Genomic DNA, 27,696 nt, shown 5'->3' with positions numbered 1-27,696 from the left:
CGGACTTTAAAGCCTGTTTTCAGCATATAGCTATACAAATTGGAAGGTAAAAAAAAATAAAAAAGGTATCTTTTTTGGGGAAAAGGAGTGAATTTGTATAGGAATATACTACAAGAACATCAAGAAAAGAACATCATGGGTCCAAGAATTGAAACTGAAAGTCCAAAAACGAAATGTTAACGACTGGGAAGAAAATTTTCAAAGCTGGAAAAAAAAAAAAAAAAAAAAAAAAAAAAAAACCCCTTCCTTTTTTTTCTTAATTTGATGTCTTCATTCTTTTGACCTTGTTGACCTTGTAGAAATTAAAAAAGTGTGAAGACATCAAATTAAGAAAGAAAAAAGGAAGGTTTTTTTTTTTTTTTTAAATGTGTGGAAATTTTTCCAGAGCTCTGAGAATTTTTCCCAGTCGGTTTCTAGAAGCAACTCGTTAATGTATTTAAACCACTTGCGTTTCGGCTTCAGATCAGTCTGTGCTGTGCACTCAACGTGGATACACGCTTCTCACTCTCCTGGGAAGAGCTTCTGTGAAGGTATGTGAACATTTTTTTCTTACTATTTTGTATTTCATAGACTACAAATATTTATTGAGTCACCCATTTTATAGAAATGCATTCTTATTTCCTTTCAATACTTTGAGGTAGGGTAATATTTTCCCCCTTCTACTGTTTTTGTTTTTCAAGGCTAGAAATGTTTTACTCAATAGCTGTTTTTATAGAAAACATGCTATTATTTCGTATACTGATATATTTTGTGAAACTTTAACAAATCCTTTTCAACAAGGCAAGATCATGTGATCCACAGCTGGCTAGACACGTCAGTGTAATCGGATCACTATTGCCCCATCATATACTGATATATTTTGTGAAACTTTAACAAATTCCTTTCAAGAAGCCAAGATCTCGTGATCCACAGCTGGCTAGTCCCGTCAGTGTAATCGGATCACGATTGTTCCATCCTATACTGATATATTTTGTGAAACTTTAACAAATTCCTTTCAAGAAGCCAATATCTCGTGATCCACAGCTGACTCCATTAGTCAGGAAAACGGATCACAATTTTATCAATCGTATACTGATATATTTTGTGAAACTTTAAGAAATCCCTTTCAACAGGGCAAGATCTCGTGATCCATAGCTGGTTAGAGCAGTCAGGATCAACGGATCACGATGGTTCCATCGTGATCCGTTATTCCACTTCCAAGATTTTAGATTTGCCCTGGGTGACATGTTCCCAAATTCATAAATTCTTCAATTATAGTCCCCTTCTTTGACAAATGCCTAAGAAATTCTTAAAGAATATCATGAGATTGGGTAAAGAGAGAGATGTGTTGCCTCTTCCACATCCCACACGGATCTGAAGTGAAACGCGGAATGCTTTTATAGATAACTGGGCAATTGAAACAAAGTCAAAAGCCAATCGAAAGTAAAATCCCAACAGAATTCCACAAGAATGAGTCATAGTCTATTTTTAGAAAGAGTGAGACAACATTCCCAGACAAAAAGAGAAGGGAGTTAATTTTTATCATGTCTAGAAGACATGATAAAAATTAACCAAAAGTTTTTTTTTTTTTTTTTTTTTTACATCTCAGAATTTTTTTCTGATCTCTGAGAATTTTTTCCCAGTCGGCTTGATTCACAAAACCAGATATATTCAAATTATTTCTATAGAGGTTTCTCATCTATTTAAACCACTCGCGTTTCAGCTTTAAATCAGTCTGTGCTGTGCACTGGAGCTGAATACACGCTTCTTCCTCCTGGAAAGAGGTTTTGTGAAGGTGTGTGGAGCTATTGTTTTCAGCTGTCAGACATTTTTTTCCAACAGCCGACTCGATCGTTCAAATGACACCGTGGAAGTTGGAGAGAGGTCAAGTCGATTCGGATGACGGCAAAGCATTTGAGGGCTATTTGCCTTAAGAAATGCCTTCGTGGAGGACTTTGGAAGGGAAACTGGCTCGTATTCACGTTACACATGGGGAAAAACCACGAAAAAAACACCCATGCAGCCAGCTTGAAAGTCAGTCGTTCACGTTTTACAAAATATGAAATGGAGTTTATAAAAACATATTGGGATCGTATTCAAAATTGGATCATTCTGTTGTTTTATCAGAATATGCCAGTATACGATTGAACAATTCTATTGAATCACATGATCTTGCCTTCTTGAAAGACATTTGTTAACGTTTCACAAAATATATATCAGTATAAGATGGAACCATCGTGATCCGTTATCCTGACTGATGGAGTCAGCTGTGGATCACAAGACCTTGCCTTTTTTGAAAAGGATTTGTTAAAGTTCCACAAAATATATCAGTATACAATGGAACTATCGTGATCCGTTAATTCTGACGGGTCTAGTCAGCTGTGGATCACGAGATCTTGCCTTCTTGAAAGTCATTTGTTAAAGAAGTTTCACAAAATATATCAGTATAAAATGGAACTATCGTGATCCGTTAATTCTGACGGGTCTAGTCAGCTGTGGATCACGAGATCTTGTCTTCTTGAAAGTCATTTGTTAAAATTTCACAAAATATATCAGTATACGAGTGAACCATCGTGATCCGTTGATCCTGACTGCTCTAGCCAGCTGTGGATCACGAGATCTTGCCGTGTTCAAAGGGATTTGTTAAAGTTTCACAAAATATATTAGTATACGATTGATAAAATCGTGATCCGTTAATCCTGACTAGTCTAGCCAGCTGTGGATCACGAGATCTTGCCTTGTTAAAGTTTCACAAAATATATCAGTATACGATGGAACCATCGTGATCCGTTGATCCTGACTGCTCTAACCAGCTATGGATCACGAGATCTTGCCCTGTTGAAAGGGATTTCTTAAAGTTTCACAAAATATATCAGTATACGATTGATAAAAGTGTGATCCGTTTTTCCTGACTAATGGAGGCAGCTGTGGATCACGAGATCTTGGCTTCTTGAAAGGAATTTGTTAAAGTTTCACAAAATATATCAGTATATGATGGGGCAATCGTGATCCGATTACACTGACGTGTCTAGCCAGCTGTGGATCACATGATCTTGCCTTGTTGAAAAGGATTTGTTAAAGTTTCACAAAATATATCAGTATACGAAATAATAGCATGTTTTCTATAAAAACAGCTATTGAGTAAAACATTTCTAGCCTTGAAAAACAAAAACAGTAGAAGGGGGAAAATATTACCCTACCTCAAAGTATTGAAAGGAAATAAGAATACATTTCTATAAAATGGGTGACTCAATAAATATTTGTAGTCTATGAAATACAAAAGAGTAAGAAAAAAATGTTCACATACCTTCACAGAAGCTCTTCCCAGGAGAGTGAGAAGCGTGTATCCACGTTGAGTGCACAGCACAGACTGATCTGAAGCCGAAACGCGAGTGGTTTAAATACATTAACGAGTTGCTTCTAGAAACCGACTGGGAAAAATTCTCAGAGCTCTGGAAAAATTTCCACACATTTAAAAAAAAAAAAAAACCTTCCTTTTTTCTTCCTTAATTTGATGTCTTCACTTTTTAATTTCTACAAGGTCAAAAGAATGAAGACATCAAATTAAGAAAAAAAAAAGGAAGGTTTTTTTTCTTTTTTTTTCTTTTTTCTTTTTCTTTTTTTTTTTTTTCAGCTTTGAAAATTTTCTTCCCAGTCGTTAACATTTCGTTTTTGGACTTTGAGTTTTAATTCTTGGACCCATGATGTTCTTTTCTTCATGTTTTTGTAGTATATTCCTATACAAATTCACTCCTTTTCCCCAAAAAAGATATCTTTTTTTAATTTTTTTTACCTTCCAATTTGTACAGCTATATACTGAAAACAGGCATTAAAGTCAGTTTGTAGTATATTCCTATACAAATTCACTTAATTTCCCAGCAAAAAGATGTCTTTTTTATTTTTTTTTACCTTCCAATTTGTATAGCTATATGCTGAAAACAGGCCTTAAATCCGTTTGTAGTACATTCCTATACAAATTTACTCCCTTTCCCCCAAAAAGATGTCTTTTTTATTTTATTTTACCTTCAAATTTGTATAGCTACATACTGAGAACAGGCGTTCAAGTCCGTTTGTAGTATATTGGTATACATGGTCTATTTTTAGAAAGGCTGAGACAATATTCCCAGACAAAAGGGGGTAGAGTTAATTTTTATCATGTCTAGAAGACATGATAAAAATTAACAAAAAGTATTTATAATATATATTATATAATATATATATTATATAATATATATATTATATAATATATATATTATATAATATATAATTTTTTTTTCTTTTTTTTCTCCATGACTCAGAATTTTTTTCTGAGCTCTGAGAATTTTTTTCCCAGTCGACAGCCAACAGAAATATTTCCAGCCAACGCGATTTACTTTCACTTTCAACTATTTTCTATATAAGTATTCCACGTTTTCTGTTCAGAACCGTGCGGGCTGTCCAAGGTGCAACATGCTCTTTCTCTCTCTCTCTCTCTCTCTACCTCCTCTAGACCTAGGATGTTCTTTCTCAAGAAGAGGAATTCTTTTAGTCAATCGCGAGGGAGAAAGATGGATTTCATCCTGTGGGTCTTTGAGAAACAACACACAAAAATAGAATTCAATACCCACGAGCCTCCTTCACGGAACTCTGTAAGGGAAGCTGGGTGCACTGGATGCTGGAAAGCCACTCCTTTCGTGATTTGTGAGTCGGTAAAAAGGGATTAAATGCGATATCCCACCCGACAACATCATGGACGAGCGGTCCAATAGTTCCACGAGGAAATATCGCTTTAATCTTTTCAGCAACATTATTGAGAATACTTTTCTTGTAAAAAAGAAAAAAAGGTATTGTTTTCTTTGATCTAGGGAAACAATCATACCTTGGATGTTTAGAAGAAGATCCGTTTAAGTAAAAAAGATTAGCCCCATCGCACAACATCATCATGGGTTCTCAATCTTATCCCAACAGCCCTGTGATCATTGTTTTTTTTCAAACGTCAGGCCAAAGTATTCCTTTTAAAACATTTTCTGTTCTTCCTGGGTGGGGGATTACGTACCGAGAATGTATTTTCGACAACCCCCCGGATTAGAACAGAAATATATTGTAATCATCACGCCATCGTGGTTTTCGAAAGCCAAAACAATTCCTCATGAAACAACATCTTTTCTTCCTGGTTGTGGGATGAGGTAGAGATGCTGCATCGTCAACAACCCACACTGATCTGAACAGAAATGTGGATGTTTTTATAGATATAAGAAATTAACCCACAGTGAAAGTAAAAATGAAATCGTGTTGGCTGGAAATATTTCTTGGCTGTCGAATGGGAAAAAATTTTCCAGAGCAAAAAAAAAAAAAAAAAAAAAAAAAAAAAAAAAAAAAAATTAAAATTTTCTATTCATTTGATGTCTTCACTTTGTTTACTTTGGAATGGAGAAACCCAAAGACCATGGCTCATCCTTTCTAAAACATAGAATTCCTAGAATGAGTCATGGTCTATTTTTAGGAACAGTGAGACAACATTCCCACACAAAAGGGGGGTAGGGTTAATTTTTATCATGTCTAGAAGACATGATAAAAATTAACAAAAAAAAAATTTTTTTTTTTTTACATCTCAGAATTTTTTTTTGAGCTCTGAAAATTTTTTACCAGTCGGCAACCAAGTGAAAAATTTCCAATCGGCTTTTACTTTCACTTTCAACTCTTTTCTATAAAAGCATTCCACGTTTCTATTCAGAACCGTGCGGGCTCTCCATGGTGCAACCTGCTTTTTCTCTCTCTACCTCATCTGCAGCTAGGGTGTTTTTCCTTCTTCAAGAAGTGGAATTCTTTGGGAATACCTTACAATTTCACGAGCTAGCTGTTTCTTATATTTCGAGGAGATTTCAATGAAATTGTTTATAGATGTCACCTATTGCAGATGGGGAAAATGTCTATACTGGATCGCTGGAGACATCTCATCCAGATAGGTCACGTTATATTTTTTCCCACACCTAAATAAATTGGACATGAGCCATCCTTTTGTTTTCTCATCCAACAAAGATAGACACTGCAGACCGTTTTGGGTTTTCACTCTTAGCGAACCGAGACGAGCCGCAGCGACACTTTGCGTGTAATGTATTTTTTTTCATACACCTAGCCAAATTTGGACATGAGCCATCCTTTTGTTTTCTTTTTCCATCGAACCACGATGGACTCTGGAGACCCTTTTGTTTTTCAACGGAAAAGTAAATTTTCTGAATGGGTGCCGGTGTTCGAATACTTTTGTGACCGACTGTCTGATTATACTGTTACAACCACGAAATCTCGAAATGTATGGGTTTTACAGTTGACTACGGTAAGACGCAGGGAGACCTGTCATCCCTAGCTCCTCCTAGGAATTCTGAAGATACTATTACAACCCCAAAATCTCAGAAATGATAGGATTTACAATTGACATCGAGTCCCGAAACCAATCGAGCTGACCCTAGAGAGATTGGAAAGGAAGATGGATTCGATGGGAGGGAGATTATTCTTCTTTCGGGATGGAAACAATATTCGTACTACTTTTCTTTCAAGAGGGAAAGGGGCATCCAGTCCCACAACCTGTCGAGCGGACCCTAGAGAGGTTGAAAAGGCAGACAGATTCGACTGGGGTCGGTTTCGGGTTAAAAAGAAGAGCCGTTCCGCTTTTCTTCCAACATGGAAAAGGGTATCTAGTCTCACAACCTACAAACGCATCTTCTTTCAAAAAGTTAGAAAGGATTTTAAAATAGGTTGGAAACTATTTTCTTCTTCAAAATTCGGGAAAACAACAACATACGGTTGGGTTCCAAAAAACAGTTAAAGAAGGCTAAATGAACAGCCCGTCTAAAGTGAAATTCCGAAGAGAATAAATGGGTAAGGACTCATCCATCGAGTCGGCTGGGCAATGGTTTTCTTAGAAATTGAAACGGTCCACAAATAAACAACGTGGTAAACAATATCAACAAAATGGTAAAGCAAATCTATTGAGCTGGTCTCTCAAATCTCGGCCCGCAAAATATTTTTAAACGTAAACAAGTCAACAACATAGTAAATACCATCAATAGAATAGATAATAACATCGGCTAGAAGGGGAAAAACCTGTCAGAGAAGCAAAAACACAAAAGAGTGGAAGAAAAAATGTTAACATACCTTCACAGAAGCTTTTTCCAGGAGAGAGAGAAGCGTGTATCCACGTTGAGTGCCCCGCACAGACTGATTGGAAGCTGAAACACGAGTGGTTTAAATAGCTATGTGAGAGTTCTTTCTAGAAACAATTTGGAATTCTTATTTTGATCATCGAGTCGACTGGGAAAAAATTCTCAGAGATCAGAAAAAAATTCTGAGTCGTGGAGAAAAAAAAAAGAAAAAAAAATTATATATTATATAATATATATATATTATATAATATATATTATATAATATATATTATAAATACTTTTTGTTAATTTTTATCATGTCTTTTAGACATGATAAAAATTAACTACCCCCCTTTTGTCTGGGAATGTTGTCTCCCACTTTCTAAAAATAGACAATGACTCATCCTTTCTAAAGAATACAATTCCAAGAAAAGAATGGGTTGGGATCTATTTTTAGAAACGGTGAGACAACATTCCCAGACAAAAAGGGGGGGGTAGTTAATTTTTTTTAATCATGTCTAGAAGACATGATAAAAATTAACAAAAAGTTTTTTTTTTTTTTTTTTTTACATCTCAGAATTTTTTTTTCTGAGCTCTGAGGAAATTTTTTCCCAGTCCACACGATGATCAAAAAAAGACTTCCAAATTGTTTCTAGAAAGAACTCTCACTTAGCTATTTAAACCACTCCAGTTTCAGCTTCAGATCAGTCTGTGCTGGGCAGTTCACCTGGATATAGGCTTTTGGATACAAGAATGGTTTTTCTCAACTCGCAGAAATTTGTTTCCAGCCGACTCGTTTTCACTTTCCCATTCAACTCGTCTCTTATCTATAAAAACATTCCGAGTTTCAGTTCAGTTCGGAACGGGCTGTTGGACACGCAATACAACAAGATGCTTCTCCTCCAGACCTGGAAAATACTTCCCTATTAGGAAGATAGAGATACGTAAAAGATCTCAAAAGATATTCTTTAAAGTGACATTGGAAAAAGGAGAACGTTATCATGAACAATTTTGTTTTGTTATTGAAATGGGAGAAATAAAAATCACTTCTAAACATGCAAGGAGTTTATATGGAGAAGGCTAAATGTTTCCAGCCGACGTGTGTCACTACTAGTTTTTTTTTCAAAAAAAAAAAAAAAAACAATGGATTCATTGTTATCGATAGAAGTATTTAGATTTCCAATCTACAGTTCAAGGTGAAATATAATAGCCGGAATCTCTTCCACTTAAAGAAGATATATTCTATCCTTTTCAAATCTTCAAATTGAAAAGGGGTAAGTTTATGTCTTTCATTCATACTGTCCAGCTTTGCTGTTTATTTGTCATTACATTAGTGATTTGTTTGACCATTTACATGATTTATCAAACACAACAAGCTAGATATTAGGAAAAATTATGTTTTTTTCCTCCCTTCATGATATTCATTTTTCAAACATATATATTATTGATAAAGTTATTTCTTTTTCAATGTCGTCAGATCCTGACACCCATTCAAAAAATCATTAATGATAATTTAATATCATTAATAAAATTTTGAAATCCTTTAGTATAAATCTTTTTTATCAATTTATAGTGAAATAAAAAGAATCCTAAAGTCCTAACCCTTCTATCATTATCCCATTACTTGATCAAGGTGCCTTGAGCGAGAAATGGGGTAATATGAAAGGGGTTAGGTTTTTATTCTCTTTTCTATTTTACGGTTAAAGGATATTCAAAAGGTTTATAGAAGCCCTATATTTTTTTAATCAATTTAATTTTTAGGTACCAAAAAAGGACTAAATTAAAAAAAATATAAGACGGAATCAAAAATAACATAGATAATAATGAATAATGAAGGGTTCGAATCAAGATGAATAATGAGGAATCCACAATTTTATCTGACAGGAAAAGGAAAAAGAAGGCCTACATGAAACATTATTGGTCATTGGAAAGAGTAAAAGAAGCAAATCGATGGAGATTACGAGAAAGGAGAAGAGATCCAAATGTTCGATTCAAAGAGAGGGAATACCAACGAATGAGACGGTGGAAATGTTGGGAAAACTCTCTTCCTAAACATAGACACAAGCATGACAGTACAGTATTCATACCATGTCCGACAATGGAGGAATGTCAAATTATTATTAAACGTATGAATATTTCGGAAGCAACAAGAACTAACTATGAATTTTATTTTAATGAATTCTATGACTGGTATCGAAAACATGGTGATGGCATTAAATATCATTATAAGAGAGCATTAGAGGAATATGAAAAGTATCTGACTGAAGTAAAGAAGAAATCGCGCAATCAAGTGAAGAATAAACTCTGGTTTTTGTATCGCTTGTTAAGTGAGAAATGGGAACATCCAAAACAAACCAATATTAAAAGATGTCAAGGTCCTCTGCTTACATTAGATGACCTCAAAAAACTTAGAAAAATGGTTATAGATCGCTATGAATATGAAGAGATGGCTTTATTTATTCTTGTCATTCTTGAAACTCTACCCTAATCGGGAATCCATGATGTTCTTAAGAAGAATTCTTTGAGAATCTCTTAACCTTTCTGAACTTTAGACGAGCTAGCTGGATGTTTCTTCATTTCTTTTTCAAGTATGGGTTCAAAGGATTCTTTTAAATAGTTGCAAGTAAGACGTTGTATCATTTTCTGTTGATCATGAATCTATTAAAAAATTTCAATGCCTAGTTTTAGGGCTACCTATACCCGGCATGATGCATATGTTTTACTCTACGTTTTAGATGAGACCCTCTCTTAAAAACACGATTTTCCTATTCAAAGTTGAAATGAGTTTCTAAAAGCATGATTCTTTAAAAAAAACATGTGTGTTTGTGTAGGTGTGGTGGGACGGTTAGATTTCTTCTCTTACGAGATAGTCATCTCCACCCTCTCGTGGTCGCTGAAATCTCGTGAAGGCTCAAGTGAAAAGGGTTCGTTTATTTTGACTCACAACCACGTTATATTTTTTTGGATATCTCCTCCAACGACTCGTGGAACTCTTTTCCCTGAAATCAGGTATGTTTAGCAGCGCACGCCCTCTGAAGTGAAGCTCGGAATACTTTGACAAATCCTGTCGAGTGGATTCTGAAACCATTTTTAAAGGACCTCAGAGAAACACCCATGAAGACGATACCAATGTGTCGTTTTTCAGAAAGCATGAAGGTGGTTCATGGTGAGAGATGAGATGGTAAAATAGTTTTTTTCTTAGAAAGTTGAAAAAATGGAGAGTAGTAAGACATAGTCTCTTTTTTCGAAACTGAGTGGGAGGGTCATTTTGAGATGAGCTGGAAAATATTTTCTGAGAGATTTGAAAAAAAAATTTTAAAAAAATAAAATATATATATTATATAATATATATATTATATAATATATATTATAAATACTTTTTGTTCATTTTTATCATGTCTTCAGACATGATAAAAATGAAGGACATCTCTCTTTTTTTCTTTGAAACCTCTCTCAACCTATCTCGTCCTGTTTCTCAAGTAACATTCCTTTCCTGAAAAGCGAATTTCTTTAGAATCCTAAGACAACTCCTTTCTTGAAAAGCTAATTTCTTTAGACACCTAAGACAACAGGTAGAGACATACTTCGAACCAAAAAGAGAGTAGAGATCCTTTTGAATAATGTCGAATAGACAAAACACGAGTAGCCATTTCCGTTCTGTGCTTTTTCCTAGGGACGATCCACGAAGGTTCCTGTTTTGTTCACGACCCGTGGTTCACCCATGAATTAAACACGTAGGCTCGAAATTTTCTAACATCTCTACCTCCACGGTGCAGTTTGAAAGGAAGGTGACCTACCCATCACCCCAGCTATGAAATGAAACGTCAAAACAGTGCACACATTCTAGAATAAGAACGAACCCTTGTAGACATTTGGGGGCCCTACAGCACAGACTCAACAGAAACAAAACGATAAAAACTTTCATAGATCCCAGAGAGTGGATGCTTAAAAATAAGGTGATGTCTCGTCGATCAAATCAGCTGTAAATAAATGTCTAAGAGCTGTGAAGAATGGATGGCCTACCTTCACAAAAGCTCTTTCTAGGAGGGAAAAGTATGTATCCAAGCAAAATACACAGCACAGACAGATGTTAAGTCGAAACTGGAGTGATTTCAATACATATTCATACTTCAGTATGAATTCGTTCTAACAACCCTTTAGATAGGTCTCGTTTGACTCATCGAGTCGAGGGGGAAAACATTGACGTTTTGCCTTTCCAACAGCGCACACTGTTCTGAACAGAAACGTAGAATGCTTTTATAGATAAGAGAAGAATTGAAAGTGAAAGTAAAAAAAACGAAATCGGATCGGCTGGGAAAAATTCTGAGTCAGAAAAAATAATAATAATAATAATAATAACCCTTCCTTTTTTCTATTTTAATTTGATGTCTTCACTTTTTGACATTCTACAAGGTCAAAAGAGTGAAGACATTCCGATCCCATTTCGTTTTTTGACTTTCACTTTCAACTCTTCTCTTTTCTATAAAAGTATTCCACGTTTTTGTTCAGAACAGTGTGGGCTGTTGAAAAGGTAACATGTCTCCCTCTTTCTCTACCCAAATCTGGAACCCATGATGATCTTAAGAAGAATTCTTTAAGAGTCTCTTACGATTTCTGAACTTTAGACAAGTTGGATGTTTCTTTTCGTATTCGAAGCTATGGATGGATCAAAGAAGGCGATTCCAATGGAATGACTTGCGAATTTGGAACATGTTACCTGTTGAAAACATTTGGGGGGGGAAGTATATCCTTTGAGGCTATACTAAACATGAGTTTTCTGTAGAGAATTGAAATACGTTTCCCAAAAGGCAGGATGATTTTTTTAAAAACATAAAATGGGCGTGTGTAGATATATGTGTGGGATGGACAGCTTTCTCTCTTACAAGAGAAACTTCCTCTATTCTTTTTCTCCACGTGATGTTTTATGGATATCTTCTCCAACATCTCGTGGTTACTGAAATGGGTCTCTAGCGAAAGGGTTTGATTTTGTCTCAAGGGATTTTTGTACTGCTGATCCAGGTGTCCCCCGCTTCACGCTACCCATCTTCACCCATTTGTAAAGAATCTCAGAGAAAACTAAAAGCGAGATCGCAAAAAAGAAATAGCATCCAGTGAACACAATTCCAACCACAGAGGATAGCTTTTTGGGGTCCTTCCAGATATATTACCGGTGACCGATAGGTTGTTCAGGGTCTACAGCACAGACTCAATGTACCCCCTTTTGTCTTGGAATGTTGTCTCACCGTTTCTAAAAATAGACCAGAACCCATTCTTTTTTTTTGGAATTCTATTCTTTAGAAAAGATGAGTGATGGTCTATTTTTAGAAACAGTGAGACAACATTCCTAGACAAAAGGGGATAGTTAATTTTTATCATGTCTAGAAGACATGATAAAAATTAACAAAAAGTATTTATAATATATATTATATAATATATATTTTATAATATAAATTTTATAATATAATTATAAATACTTTTTGTTAATTTTTATCATGTCTTCTAGACATGATAAAAATTAACTATCCCCTTTTGTCTAGGAATGTTGTCTCACTGTTTCTAAAAATAGACCATGACTCATCTTTTCTAAAGAATAGAATTCCAAGAAAAGAATGGGTTCTGGTCTATTTTTAGAAACGGTGAGACAACATTCCCAGACAAAAGGGGGTGCATTGAGTCTGTGCTGTAGACCCTGAACAACCTATCGGTCACCGGTAATATATCTGGAAGGACACCAAAAAGCTATCCACTGTGGTTGGAATTGTGTTTACTGGATGCTATTTCTTTTTTGCGATCTCGCTTTTAGTTTTCTCTGAGATTCTTTACAAATGGGTGAAGATGGGTAGCGTGAAGCGGGGGACACCTGGATCAGCAGTACAAAAATCTCTTGAGACAAAATCAAACCCTTTCGCTAGAGACCCATTTCAGTAACCACGAGATGTTGGAGAAGATATCCATAAAACATCACGTGGAGAAAAAGAATAGAGGACGTTTCTCTTGTAAGAGAGGAAGCTGACCATCCCACACATATATCTACACACGCCCATTTTTTGTTTTTAAAAAAATCATCCTGCCTTTTGGGAAACGTATTTCAATTCTCTACAGAAAACTCATGTTTAGTATAGCCTCAAAGGATATACTTCCCCCCCCAAATGTTTTCAACAGGTAACATGTTCCAAATTCGCAAGTCATTCCATTGGAATCGCCTTCTTTGATCAATCCATAGTTTCGAAATACGAAAAGAAACATCCAACTTGTCTAAAGTTCAGAAATCGTAAGAGACTCTTAAAGAATTCTTCTTAAGATCATCATGGGTTCCAGATTTGGGTAGAGAAAGAGGGAGACATGTTACCTTTTCAACAGCCCACACTATTTTGAACAAAAACGTGGAATACTTTTATAGAAAAGAGAAGAGTTGAAAGTGAAAGTCAAAAAACGAAATGTGATCGGCTGGGAAAAAATTTTTCAGAGCTCAGGAAAAATTCTGAGATTGAAAAAAAAAAAAAAAAAAAAAAAAAAAAAAAAAATCTTCCTTTTTTTTATTAATTTGATGTCTTCACTCTTTTGACCTTGTAGAATGTCAAAAAGTGAAGACATCAAATTAAAAAAGAAAAAAGGAAGGGTTATTATTATTATTATTATTATTTTTCCCCCTGACTCAGAATTTTTTCTCGGCTCAGAAATATTCCCAGCCGATCCGATTTCGTTTTTTTTACTTTCACTTTCAATTCTTCTCTTATCTATAAAAGCATTCTACGTTTCTGTTCAGAACAGTGTGGGCTGTTGGAAAGGCAAAACGTCAATGTTTTCCCCCTCGACTCGATGAGTCAAACGAGACCTATCTAAAGGGTTATTAGAACGAATTCATACTGAAGTATGAATATGTATTGAAATCACTCCAGTTTCGACTTAACATCAGTCTGTGCTGTGTATTCTGCTTGGATACATACTTTTCCCTCCTAGAAAGAGCTTTTGTAAAGGTAGGCCATTTTGATCGACGAGACATCACCTTATTTTTAAGCATCCACTCTCTGGGATCTATGAAAGTTTTTATCGTTTTGTTTCTGTTGAGTCTGTGCTGTAGAGCCCCCAAATGTCTACAAGGGTTCTTATTCTAGAACGTGTGCACTGTTTTGACGTTTCATTTCATAGCTGGGGTGATGGGTGGGTTACCTTCCTTTCAAACTGCACCGTGGAGGTAGAGATGTTAGAAAGTTTCGAGCCTACATGTTTAATTCATGGGTGAACCACGGGTCGTGAACAAAACAGGAACCTTCGTGGATCGTCCCTAGGAAAAAGCACAGAACGGAAATGGCTACTCGTGTTTTGTCTATTCGACATTATTCAAAAGGATCTGTACTCTCTTTTTGGTTCGAAGTATGTCTCTACCTGTTGTCTTAGGTGGTTTTTTTTTTTTTTTTTTTTTTTTTTTTTTTTTTTTTTTTTTACATCTCAAAATTTTTTCTGAGCTCTCAGAAATTTTTTCCCAGCCGATCCCATTTCGTTTTTCGACTTTCACTTTCAACTCTTCACTTTTCTATAAAAGCATTCCACGTTTCTGTTCAGAACAGTGCGGGCTGTTGATGAGGCAACATGTCTCTCTCTACCCAAATCTGGAACCCTAGTCACGAGAGAATATGAGACTAGAAAAATAGTTTAGCTTATTGATCTAAAAAAAATGTCCCATGCTAGAACTCAGAATTATTATCAGAGCGGGGCTTTCCAGTATCCACTTCCAAGATTTTAGATTTGCCATGGGTGACATGTTCCCAAATTCATAAATTCTTCAATTATAGTCCCCTTCTTTGACAAATGGCTAAGAAATTCTTGAAGAATATCATGAGATTGGGTAAAGAGAGAGATGTGTTGCCTCTTCCACAGCCCACACGGATCTGAAGTGAAACGCGGAATGCTTTTATAGATAACTGGGGAATTGAAACAAAGTCAAAAGCCAATCGAAAGTAAAATCCCAACAGAATTCCACAAGAATGAGTCATAGTCTATTTTTAGAAAGAGTGAGACAACATTCCCAGACAAAAAGAGAAGGGAATTAATTTTTATCATGTCTAGAAGACATGATAAAAATTAACCAAAAGTTTTTTTTTTTTTTTTTTTTTTTTTTACATCTCAGAATTTTTTTCTGAGCTCTGAGAATTTTTTCCCAGTCGGCTTGATTCACAAAACCAGATATATTCAAATTATTTCTATAGAGGTTTCTCATCTATTTAAACCACTCGCGTTTCAGCTTTAAATCAGTCTGTGCTGTGCACTGGAGCTGAATACACGCTTCTTCCTCCTGGAAAGAGGTTTTGTGAAGGTGTGTGGAGCTATTGTTTTCAGCTGTCAGACATTTTTTTCCAACAGCCGACTCGATCGTTCAAATGACACCGTGGAAGTTGGAGAGAGGTCAAGTCGATTCGGATGACGGCAAAGCATTTGAGGGCTATTTGCCTTAAGAAATGCCTTCGTGGAGGACTTTGGAAGGGAAACTGGCTCGTATTCACGTAACACATGGGGAAAAACCACGAAAAAAACACCCATGCAGCCAGCTTGAAAGTCAGTCGTTCACGTTTTACAAAATAAGAAATGGATTTTATAAAAACATATTGGGATCGTGTTCAAAATTGGATCATTCTGTTGTTTTATCAGAATATTCCAGTATACGATTGAACAATTCTGTTGAATCACATGATCTTGCCTTCTTGAAAGTCATTTGTTAACGTTTCACAAAATATATATCAGTATAAGATGGAACCATCGTGATCCGTTATCCTGACTGATGGAGTCAGCTGTGGATCACAAGACCTTGTCTTTTTTGAAAAGGATTTGTTAAAGTTCCACAAAATATATCAGTATACAATGGAACTATCGTGATCCGTTAATTCTGACGGGTCTAGTCAGCTGTGGATCACGAGATCTTGCCTTCTTGAAAGTCATTTGTTAAAATTTCACAAAATATATCAGTATACGAGGGAACCATCGTGATCCGTTGATCCTGACTGCTCTAGCCAGCTGTGGATCACGAGATCTTGCCCTGTTGAAAGGGATTTGTTAAAGTTTCACAAAATATATTAGTATACGATTGATAAAATCGTGATCCGTTAATCCTGACTAGTCTAGCCAGCTGTGGATCACGAGATGTTGCCTTGTTAAAGTTTCACAAAATATATCAGTATACGATGGAACCATCGTGATCCGTTGATCCTGACTGCTCTAACCAGCTATGGATCACGAGATCTTGCCCTGTTGAAAGGGATTTCTTAAAGTTTCACAAAATATATCAGTATACGATTGATAAAATTGTGATCCGTTTTTCCTGACTAATGGAGTCAGCTGTGGATCACGAGATCTTGGCTTCTTGAAGGGAATTTGTTAAAGTTTCACAAAATATATCAGTATAGAATGGAACAATCGAGATCCGATTACACTGACGGGTCTAGCCAGCTGTGGATCACGAGATCTTGGCTTCTTGAAAGGAATTTGTTAAAGTTTCACAAAATATATCAGTATATGATGGGGCAATCGTGATCCGATTACACTGACGTGTCTAGCCAGCTGTGGATCACATGATCTTGCCTTGTTGAAAAGGATTTGTTAAAGTTTCACAAAATATATCAGTATACGAAATAATAGCATGTTTTCTATAAAAACAGCTATTGAGTAAAACATTTCTAGCCTTGAAAAACAAAAACAGTAGAAGGGGGAAAATATTACCCTACCTCAAAGTATTGAAAGGAAATAAGAATACATTTCTATAAAATGGGTGACTCAATAAATATTTGTAGTCTATGAAATACAAAAGAGTAAGAAAAAAATGTTCACATACCTTCACAGAAGCTCTTTCCAGGAGAGTGAGAAGCGTGTATCCACGTTGAGTGCACAGCACAGACTGATCTGAAGCCGAAACGCGAGTGGTTTAAATACATTAACGAGTTGCTTCTAGAAACCGACTGGGAAAAATTCTCAGAGCTCTGGAAAAATTTCCACACATTTAAAAAAAAAAAAAAACCTTCCTTTTTTCTTTCTTAATTTGATGTCTTCACTTTTTTAATTTCTACAAGGTCAAAAGAATGAAGACATCAAATTAAGAAAAAAAAAGAGGAAGGGTTTTTTTTTTTTTTTTTTTTTTTTTTCCCAGCTTTAAAAATTTTCTTCCCAGTCGTTAACATTTCGTTTTTGGACTTTCAGTTTCAATTCTTGGACCCATGATGTTCTTTTCTTGATGTTCTTGTAGTATATTCCTATACAAATTCACTCCTTTTCCCCAAAAAAGATATCTTTTTTTTATTTTTTTACCTTCCAATTTGTATAGCTATATACTGAAAACAGGCATTAAAGTCAGTTTGTAGTATATTCCTATACAAATTCACTTAAATTCCCAGCAAAAAGATGTCTTTTTTATTTTTTTTTACCTTCCAATTTGTATAGCTATATGCTGAAAACAGGCTTTAAAGTCCGTTTGTAGTATATTCCTATACAAACTCACTGCCTTCCCCCCCGAAAAAAAAGATGTCTTTTTTTATTTTTTTTTTACCTTCCAATTTGTATAGCTATATACTGAAAACAGGCCTTAAATTCCGTTTGTAGTACATTCCTATACAAATTTACTCCCTTTCCCCCAAAAAGATGTCTTTTTTATTTTATTTTACCTTCAAATTTGTATAGCTACATACTGAGAACAGGTGTTCAAGTCCATTTGTAGTATATTGGTATACGTGGTCTATTTTTAGAAAGGGTGAGACAACATTCCCAGACAAAAGGGGGTAGAGTTAATTTTTATCATGTCTAGAAGACATGATAAAAATTAACAAAAAGTATTTATAATACATATTATATAATATATATATTATATAATATATAATTTTTTTTTCTTTTTTTTTCTCCATGACTCAGAATTTTTTTCTGAGCTCTGAGAATTTTTTTCCTAGTCGACAGCCAACAGAAATGTTTCCAGCCAACGCGATTTACTTTCACTTTCAACTCTTTTCTATATAAGTATTCTACGTTTTCTGTTCAGAACCGTGCGGGCTGTCCAAGGTGCAACATGCTCTTTCTCTCTCTCTCTCTCTCTCTACCTCCTCTAGACCTAGGATGTACTTTCTCAAGAAGAGGAATTCTTTTAGTCAATCGCGAGGGAGAAAGATGGATTTCATCCTGTGGGTCTTTGAGAAACAACACACAAAAATAGAATTCAATACCCTTCACGGAACTCTGTAAGGGAAGCTGGGTGCACTGGATGCTGGAAAGCCACTCCTTTCGTGATTTGTGAGTCGGTAAAAAGGGATTAAATGCGATATCCCACCCGACAACACCATAGACGAGCGGTCCAATAGTTCCATGAGGAAATATCGCTTTAATCTTTTCAGCAACATTATTGAAGATACTTTTCTTATAAAAAAGAAAAAAAGGTATTGTTTTCTTTGATCTAGGGAAACAATCTTACCTTGGATGTTTAGAAGAAGATCCGTTTAAGTAAAAAAGATTAGCCCCATCGCACAACATCATCATGGGTTCTCAATCTTATCCCAACAGCCCTGTGATCATTGTTTTTTTTCAAACAAAGGCCAAAGTATTCCTTTTAAAACATTTTCTGTTCTTCCTGGGTGGGGGATTACGTACCGAGAATGTATTTTCCACAACCCCTCGGATTAGAACAGAAATATATTATAATCATCACGCCATCGTGGTTTTCGAAAGCCAAAACAATTCCTCATGAAACAACATCTTTTCTTCCTGGTTGTGGGATGAGGTAGAGATGCTGCATCGTCAACAACCCACACTGATCTGAACAGAAATGTGGAATGTTTTTATAGATATAAGAAATTAACCCAAAGTGAAAGTAAAAATGAAATCGTGTGTTGGCTGGAAATATTTCTTGGCTGTCGAATGGGAAAAAATTTTCCAGAGCTAAAAAAAAAAAAAAAAAAAAAACTTCTTTTTTCTATTAATTTGATGTCTTCACTTTGTTTACTTTGGAATGGAGAAACCCAAAAACCATGACTCATCCTTTCTAAAACATAGAATTCCTAGAATGAGTCATGGTCTATTTTTAGAAACAGTGAGACAACATTCCAAGACAAAAGGGGGTAGGGTTAATTTTTATCATGTCTAGAAGACATGATAAAAATTAACAAAGAGTTTTTTTTTTTTTTTTTTTTTTTTACATTTCAAAATTTTTTCTGAGCTTTGAAAAATTTTTCCCAGTCGGCAACCAAGTGAAAATTCTCCAGCCAAGACGATTGGCCTTTACTTTCACTTTCAACACTTTTCTATAAAAGTATTCTACGTTTTCTGTTCAGAACTGTGCGGGCTGTCAAAGGTGCACCTTGCTTTTTCTCTCTCTATCTCATCTGTACCCAGGACCACTCTTCTAGAAACAGCTTCTGTGAATACAAGCTTTTTTCCAATTTTTGACGTCTCACAGAATAGAAATCATTCCTCCGTTTAGGGGAAAATGTTTCCCATTTGAAAAGCTAGGGCCCCACGTTTGGATTTCATCAGCCACCGTTTATCAGGGTCTAGCGAAATTGGATGATCCATCCATAGATCAGAATTTGCCATCCGTGCTTTTTATGCATCAAGATTTCAACATAGTTTAAGAAAAATCCTTCAATCCTATTTGAAAGGAGATGACATTTTCCCATGACGGACATTGAAAGACATTGAAAGGCATTTTCCCATGACGAAATCTCTCTATCCCACACCTTCTTCTAAAGTGAAGTTAAAGAGATTTTTCATAACGGGTTTTCAATTTTCACCTCAAATCATACCGTTGACGACGTGTGACACACAAACCGTGACATAAATTTCAGTTCCCATGACAGCTTGTCTTGATGTTTAAACAAATTTATGAAAGAATTTATTTTTGATCCGTTTCAGCGATTGAGTGGGCTGGGAAAAAAAGGCTCTTTCCATGACAGCTAACACGCTTGAGCTTTAAACATGTATGAAAGAATTTATTTTTAATCCATTTCAGCGATGGAGTGGGCTGGGAAAAAAAGGCTCTTTCCATGACAGCTAACACGCTTGAGCTTTAAAAATGTATGAAAGAATTTATTTTTAATCGATTTCAGCGATTGAGTGGGCTGTGAAAAGAACAAGCTCTCTCCATGACACCTAACACTCTTCAGCTTTAAAAACGTATGAAAGAATTTATTTTTAATCGATTTCAGCGATTGAGTGGGCTGTGAAAAGAACAAGCTCTCTCCATGACACCTAACACTCTTCAGCTTTAAAAATGTATGAAAGAATTTATTTTTAATCCATTTCAGCGATTGAGGGGGCTGGGAAACATTTTCTTAGAGCTCAGGGGAAAAAAAGGCTCTTTCCATGACACCTAACACGCTTGAGCTTTAAAAATGTATGAAAGAATTTATTTTTAATCCATTTCAGCGATTGAGGGGGCTGGGAAACATTTTCTTAGAGCTCAGGGGATAAAAGGCTCTTTCCATGACACCTAACACGCTTGAGCTTTAAAAATGTATGAAAGAATTTATTTTTAATCCATTTCAGCGATTGAGGGGACTGGGAAACATTTTCTTAGAGCTCAGGGAATGTGTGTCCAGGTTGAATGCACAGCACACACGGATGGGAAGTCGAAACTCGAGTGGCTTATATAAATATACGAAATTTGGGTCATCGAGTGACTAGGAAAAATTCTCAGATCTCTGGAAATAATTCTGAGTTCAAGCATCGGACATGAAAACAGAAATATATTACAATCATCATGTCATCGTTGTTTTCGAAAGCCAAAAGAAATCCTCATGAAAGAACATCTTGTTTTCCTGGTTGTGGGATGGAGTAGAGTTGCTGCATCTTGAACAACCCACACTGATCTGAACAGAAATATGAAATGTTTTTATAGATATAAGAAATGAACTGAAAGTGAAAGTAAAAATTAAATTGTATTGGCTGGAAATATTTCTTGGCTGTTGAATGGGAAATATAATTCCAGAGCTGGGAAAAAAAAAAAACTCTTACTTTTTTTTCTATTAATTTGATGTCTTCACTTTGTTTACTTTGGAATGGAGAAACTCAAAGACCATGACTCATCCTTTCTAAAACATATAATTCCTAGAATGAGTCATGGTCTATTTTTAGAAACAGTGAGACAACATTCCCACACAAAAGGGGGGTAGGGTTAATTTTTATCATGTCTAGGAAACATAATAAAAATTAACAAAAAGTTTTTTTTTTTTTTTTTTTTTTTTTTTTTTTACATCTCAGAATTTTTTTCTGAGCTCTGAAAATTTTTTCCCAGTCGGCAACCAAGTGAAAAATTTCCAATCGGCTTTTACTTTCACTTTCAACTCTTTTCTATAAAAGCATTCCACGTTTTCTGTTCAGAACCGTGCGGGCTCTCCATGGTGCAACATGCTTTTTGTCTCTCTACCTCATCTGCAGCTAGGGTGTTTTTCCTTCTTCAAGAAGTGGAATTCTTTGGGAATACCTTACAATATCACGAGCTAGCTGTTTCTTATATTTCGAGGAGATTTCAATGAAATTGTTTATAGATGTCACCTATTGCAGATGGGGAAAAAGTCTATACTGGATCGCTGGAGACATCTCATCCAGATAGGTCATGTTATATTTTTTCCCACACCTAAATAAATTGGACATGAGCCATCCTTTTGTTTTCTCATCCAACAAAGATAGACACTGCAGACCGTTTTGGGTTTTCACTCTTCGCGAACCGAGACGAGCCGCAGCGACACTTTGCGTGTCATGTTGTATTTTTTTTCATACACCTAGCCAAATTTGGACATGAGCCATCCTTTTGTTTTCTTTTTCCATCGAACCACGATGGACTCTGGAGACCCTTTTGTTTTTCAACGGAAAAGTAAATTTTCTGAATGGGTGCCGGTGTTCGAATACTTTTGTGACCGACTGTACGGTGGGCTGTCAGGTTGCAGGAATACGACGTAAATATCGTCCACAAGAGCGGTCGCAAACACTCCCATGCAGATTCACTATCAAGGAAGCCTCTTATGGACCAATAATTGAAAACAATGAAGACATCCCTTTCTTTGCAGCGATCGTAGATTACGGAAAAGAGCATCAGAAGGACAAAGGATTAAATCCATCATTACAACTCTCAAGAGAGGTAACGCATACCAAAATTATCAAATAAGAAATGGTATACTGTACAAAAGAAACTATGATCCTATGGGACAGCAATGGCTCTTGGTAGTACCAAAGCAACTTCGTAGCGAGGTTCTAAGAAGTCTTCATGATGCTCCAACCGCTGGCCATCTCGGATTTGCCAAAACGTACGACCAAATAAGGAGGAAGTACCATTGGCCAGGGCTATATGGAAGCACACGGCGGTATGTATCCCACTGCCGAGAATGCCAAAGACGGAAATCACCGTCGCAACGTCCACCAGGACAGCTTCATCCGATAAAACCTCCTGACACACCGTTTACCAAAATTTGAATAGATCTACTTGGACGCTTTCCTGTTACTCGAAATGGGAACCGGTGGATTATAGTTTGCACAGATGACCTTACCAGATTTGCAGTCACAAAGGCAATACCGACAGCTGAGGGCACCGAAATTGCCAAGTTTATAGTTGAAGAAATTGTACTTAAGCATGGTGCTCCCAAAGAAATGATAAGTGACCGAGGACGCAACTTCCTATCCAACGTTGTTAAAGAAGTAATTCATCTGTACAAGACGTCTCATCTGCTGATGACTGCTTACTACCCTCAGACCAATGGCTTAACTGAAAGATTCAATAAAACATTGGCAGACATGTTGTCCATGTACGTAGACGTTGAATAGAAAAATTGGGATACTATTCTACCATTTGTAACGCATGCCTATAATTCAGCCAAACAAGACACAACGGGATTCAGCCCATTCTTTCTCATTTATGGCAGAGATATCCAGACTCCTCTCGACGTAATTTTCCCATACAGTATCGAAGATCCCGAAGATAGTTATGCGCAACATCTGACCATTAGAGCTGAAGAAGCTAGACAGCTTGCAAAACTCCATATTTTTAAAGCGCAAACCACAGACAAGCGCCGATACGACGAGAGACATCAACCTGTCAGATACAACATCGGAGACTTTGTCTGGGTCTTCACTCCAGTACGAAAGGTTGGGTTATCCGAAAAGCTTCTAAGACGTTACTTTGGACAGTATCGAATAACACGACAGCTCTCTGACGTGACGTACGAAGTAGAAAGTATGGAACAAAATAAGAAACGACGGAATTCAAAAGACATCGTTCATGTATTGAGATTGAAGCCCTATCTTGATCCGGAAGTACAACTAGACGGTGAAAGAAAGCCCAATATTTCCAGGAGACCTGTTACAAGAAGCCAGACCACATCGCAGCGGGACGCTGCTTCTTCCTAAGAATGGGGAAATGTAGCGAGAAATCGATCTTTTCGACCGAGGTCTTCGTAGCTTAGCGGTGAAGGCGCAGGACTCGAATCCCGAAGGCCCGGGTTCGAAACCCATCAACGACAAGATGCCTGATGATTGGATTTTATGTAAATTTCCTTCTTGTTAATGTTATCTTATTTATGTAAATTTCCTTCTTATTCTTCCAGAACATTCCAAGTCTGGAATGTTTCAGCATGTTCACCAGTTGTATATAAGTAGCTCTTCATTCAATTCGAGTTAATAAAAGTCTTGAATTTAGACTTGAGTACTTGCTTGTTCACTTGTAGAATCCCCTCATCTACGCGACAATATAAACAAAAATATTAGAGTCAAAATATTGTTCATCCTCCCACCTTGCAATATGAAATTCGGGATTGAGTATTGCAAAATAATAAAAAATTAAACATTGTTCTCACAAGTCCAATCGATAAGGAACTTTAATTGTCCTTGCTGATCTGGTTATCGTGGGCGATTTTTAATTGGGTATAGAGTATTCTATTTGTTTCTACAGGTACATTATCAATTGGAATTTGCTCTACCGAAATATTTTCGCATGGTTGACTTCCGCTGAATTTCGATGGAAGTTCCTAGGCAGTCGATAATTCCAAAGGATAAAGATTTTGTACAGCTCTTATGACTTTTCCATTTTGCACTTTAATTCTGGCTCGTCGGCTTTCACCGTCGGTACCTGGAAATAATCGTATGATTTTACCAAGAGGCCAATTTAATCTCCTTTTGTCATCGCTTCCAATTAAGACAATGTCTCCTTCTTTTAATTTACAACTTCTAGCGAATTTTTTGCTTGTTATTTTCAAAGTTCCCAGATATTCCTGGCGAAATCTTTTCTTGAAAACCTGGTCAACATTTTGAATATAACGCACATTTATAAAAGTTAGCATTGAAGTCATGTTTTACAATTGGCCCTGAATAGTTTTGTATTTCTCGTAAAAAATTTCCAGGTGTTATGGAAGTGAGACTTGAATCAGCCGATACAACTGTTAAAGGTCTATCATTTAGGATAGCTTCACAGTTACACAAAACGGTACACATTTCCTCATAACTAAGGCAGGCTCTCCCAAGAACTTTCTTAATATTCTTTTCATAATTCCTATGAGGCGTTCCCACCAGCCACCCCACTATGGAGCGCCTGGGGGAATGAACTTCCAAATAATATGTTCATTAGCTCTTTTTATTCCAATTTCATTGAAATCGACTGAAGAAAGTGCTCCAACGAAATTTGTTCCATTATCAGTATAAATTTTGGATGGCTTCCCACGTCTAGCAGAAAAACGATGAAACGCTTGTAGAAATGCATGTGTCGTTAAGGATGTAACCAGTTCCAAATGAACACAACGGTACACTGCGCAAGTGAATAGGCAAATCCATGCCTTCTTGTAGTCTCTTAGAAATATAGGTCCAGCATAATCTATGCCGGTTATTTGAAACACTGAGGCATCCTGTACCCCATCTCTAGAAGTGGTGACTCTGGTGGGTTAACATTTTTGTTTGAATAACGCTTACAGGTTATACAAGTTTTCAAAAACGGATGACACAACTCTTCTTCCAGCTAATCCAAAATCTTTCTCTTAAGGAATTTAGGACGTGAGAAACTCTAACATATCCTTTCAACTTATGTTCTTCCATTATTAAACTTCTTATAAGAGGATGATCACCTGGCAAAATAGCAGGAGTTCTGAACTCAGATGTATCTTGTCTTTGAAATATCGCTGTTTCAGTTCTGATGATACCACAATCAATGAATGGATTAAGACTTAAAATCCGTTTATCTTCTATTCCATTAAAGGACTCATTTCGTATTAAACGAATCATATTCTCAGCTTCATTTAACTCAGATACAGTAAGTTCATCCTTTTTCTTGTTTAGATGTTTACAGTTGTAAACAAAGTGACACATCCACGCTACCAGTCTGATTGTCTTACGATAACTTGAGAATCTAGTAGCAACTATTTCACTAGCATTAAGATTTATTAAGGACGAAATAATCCTTTTCTTTTTTCTCGAAAGCTATTTCTTCTTCATTAGCACTAAAATCTTCTTTTGGCCATTTTTCTGGTGATAAATATAGCCATTTAGGGCCTTCCCAACATCTAGATTTAATTAAATAAGAAGCAGAGCATCCTGTACTGGGCAAATCAGCAGGATTCAGTGATCCTGGTACGTGCCTCCAAGATTCAATAGAAGTCAGTCGCTTTATTTCCTTAATTCTGTTGTGAACAAATATTTCATTTCTCATTCGTACCATACTTCATTTCTCTGTATCCAAACTAGCACAGTAGACGAATCTGTCCAAAAATAAATATCATCAGCTTGAAATTCAGGTATTATGCTGGATGCTAAACGTGTACATATTGTAGCTCCAAGAAGTTCCAATTGAGCTATTGTTGTCTTTTTCCTTCCGCTGGGTGCAACTCTCGCTTTAGCTTGCACCAAATGAACTTGAAACGAATCACTTGTATGTACTCGAACAAAGGCCACAGCTGAATATGCAAGTTTACTCACATCACTGAAGAAATGAAGTGAGATATTTTCAATCTCACGATCAGAGTTTAATCATCTTGGTATTCTCATTCTTTCCAGACACTGCAAATCATTCAACCATTTACAAAATTGTGATTTTGAATTTGAATCAACTTCTTGGTCCCAAGATAACTTAACTTAGGTGTTGAAGTAAAAGTTTCGGCACAAGAGTTACGGGGCAAGCTATTCCTAAAGGGTCGAATATTTTGTGTGTAGTAGCTACAATCTCTCTTTTAGACAAAATTTCTGGTAGATTGTAGGTGATGTTAGTAATATTAAGGCAAAGGTAATCTCGACATCGTTCCCAAATCATTCCTAATACATTTGTGGTACTAGAGAAATAATCTGTTGGGTCACTATATTCCTAACCACGTAATTCTAGCTTTCTTGTAGCTAAAATATCTGAAGCAACTTGTATGAATTGTTGCAATTCTCAATCATTTTTCACTTTTACAGTAGACAAGAAATGATCTCTTGCCTCTTCTTGAAGTTCCAGTTTACTTTTCTTCTCTGATGAATCTAGAATTCCAAGTGAATCTAGAGACCATAGATCGGATATCAATATTTCTTTATTCAACATGGATGTGACGAGCAGTGCGAAATTGTCCGAGATCTCACACATACCATTTTTCCCAAAAAGAGTCCAACCAAGTTTAGTTTCTATAGCAGGAAGGCCTGAAGTAAGCAATTTAAATCCTCCGGTCACCAACTTGCCTGCAATGTCAGCGCCGATAAGTATTTCTATTGGTCCATTACTATCGTCGCATACGGAAATATTGTTCTCTTTAAGCTCTCGAATCCACTCGCCATTAGCAACTGGTGGTATACTTCCACAAATAATATCTTGGCTAAGAGCTTTGAAGTTACAATGATAAGTTCCATCCGTTTTAGACAAGAACACTGTAAAAACATCGTGGTTTATGACATCAGTACATGACCCGCCAAATAATGAATGGCTCAATCTTTCTTTAGATGTACTCTCAAATTTCATTTCATCTGCAGTGCTTTTTAAAATATAAGATCTTTGTGAAGCTGAATCGATAATAGCACGGGCCTGGCGCTTTCTATCTTGCCCTTTCAATGTAACCGTTAAAGTTTTCAAAAACATGTTTGTTGTTCTAGCCAAATTGGCTAGGGTTTCATTTCGTTCAGGTACTGCATCCCTATTTTCATCCTTATTCCCACAACAGCACGGCACGTCGCTGCAACATTGCAAACATGTTGCATTGTGACGACCTCAGTGTTGCAGTAACGTTCTAGGAATGGCTTAATGTCCGCTTTTTGCGACGTCACATTGAGACGTTGATGTGAAGTTAGATTAGGACTTTGATGTGAAGTCGCATTGTGACACTACTGTGAAGTTACGCTGCGACTCTGTCGTGAAGTTATACTGTAATATTGTTGTGAAGTCGCACTGCGACATTCATGTAACAACTCATTTCGACTTAATAAAAAGCCAAAGAGTGACATGAATGCAGCATAATCAAGTGCCGTGAATATAATGTCACTAAAGATGTAAATGGATGTCACGCAACACGGGATTACTTTCTAAATGATTAGAGTGATGAAATTCTATTTTAGAGAACAGGTAACTACAGCATTGTTTTAATGATTCAGTAAGGTATTATACTTTTCAAGGTATTAAAATACTTCCGTAATATTATTCGAA

This window comes from Stegodyphus dumicola, chromosome 10 (assembly GCF_044657685.1).
Source record: "Stegodyphus dumicola isolate Sdum_Otavi_A_Nest chromosome 10, ASM4465768v1".
Taxonomy (NCBI): domain Eukaryota; kingdom Metazoa; phylum Arthropoda; class Arachnida; order Araneae; family Eresidae; genus Stegodyphus; species Stegodyphus dumicola.
This window is presented reverse-complemented; position numbering follows the sequence as displayed.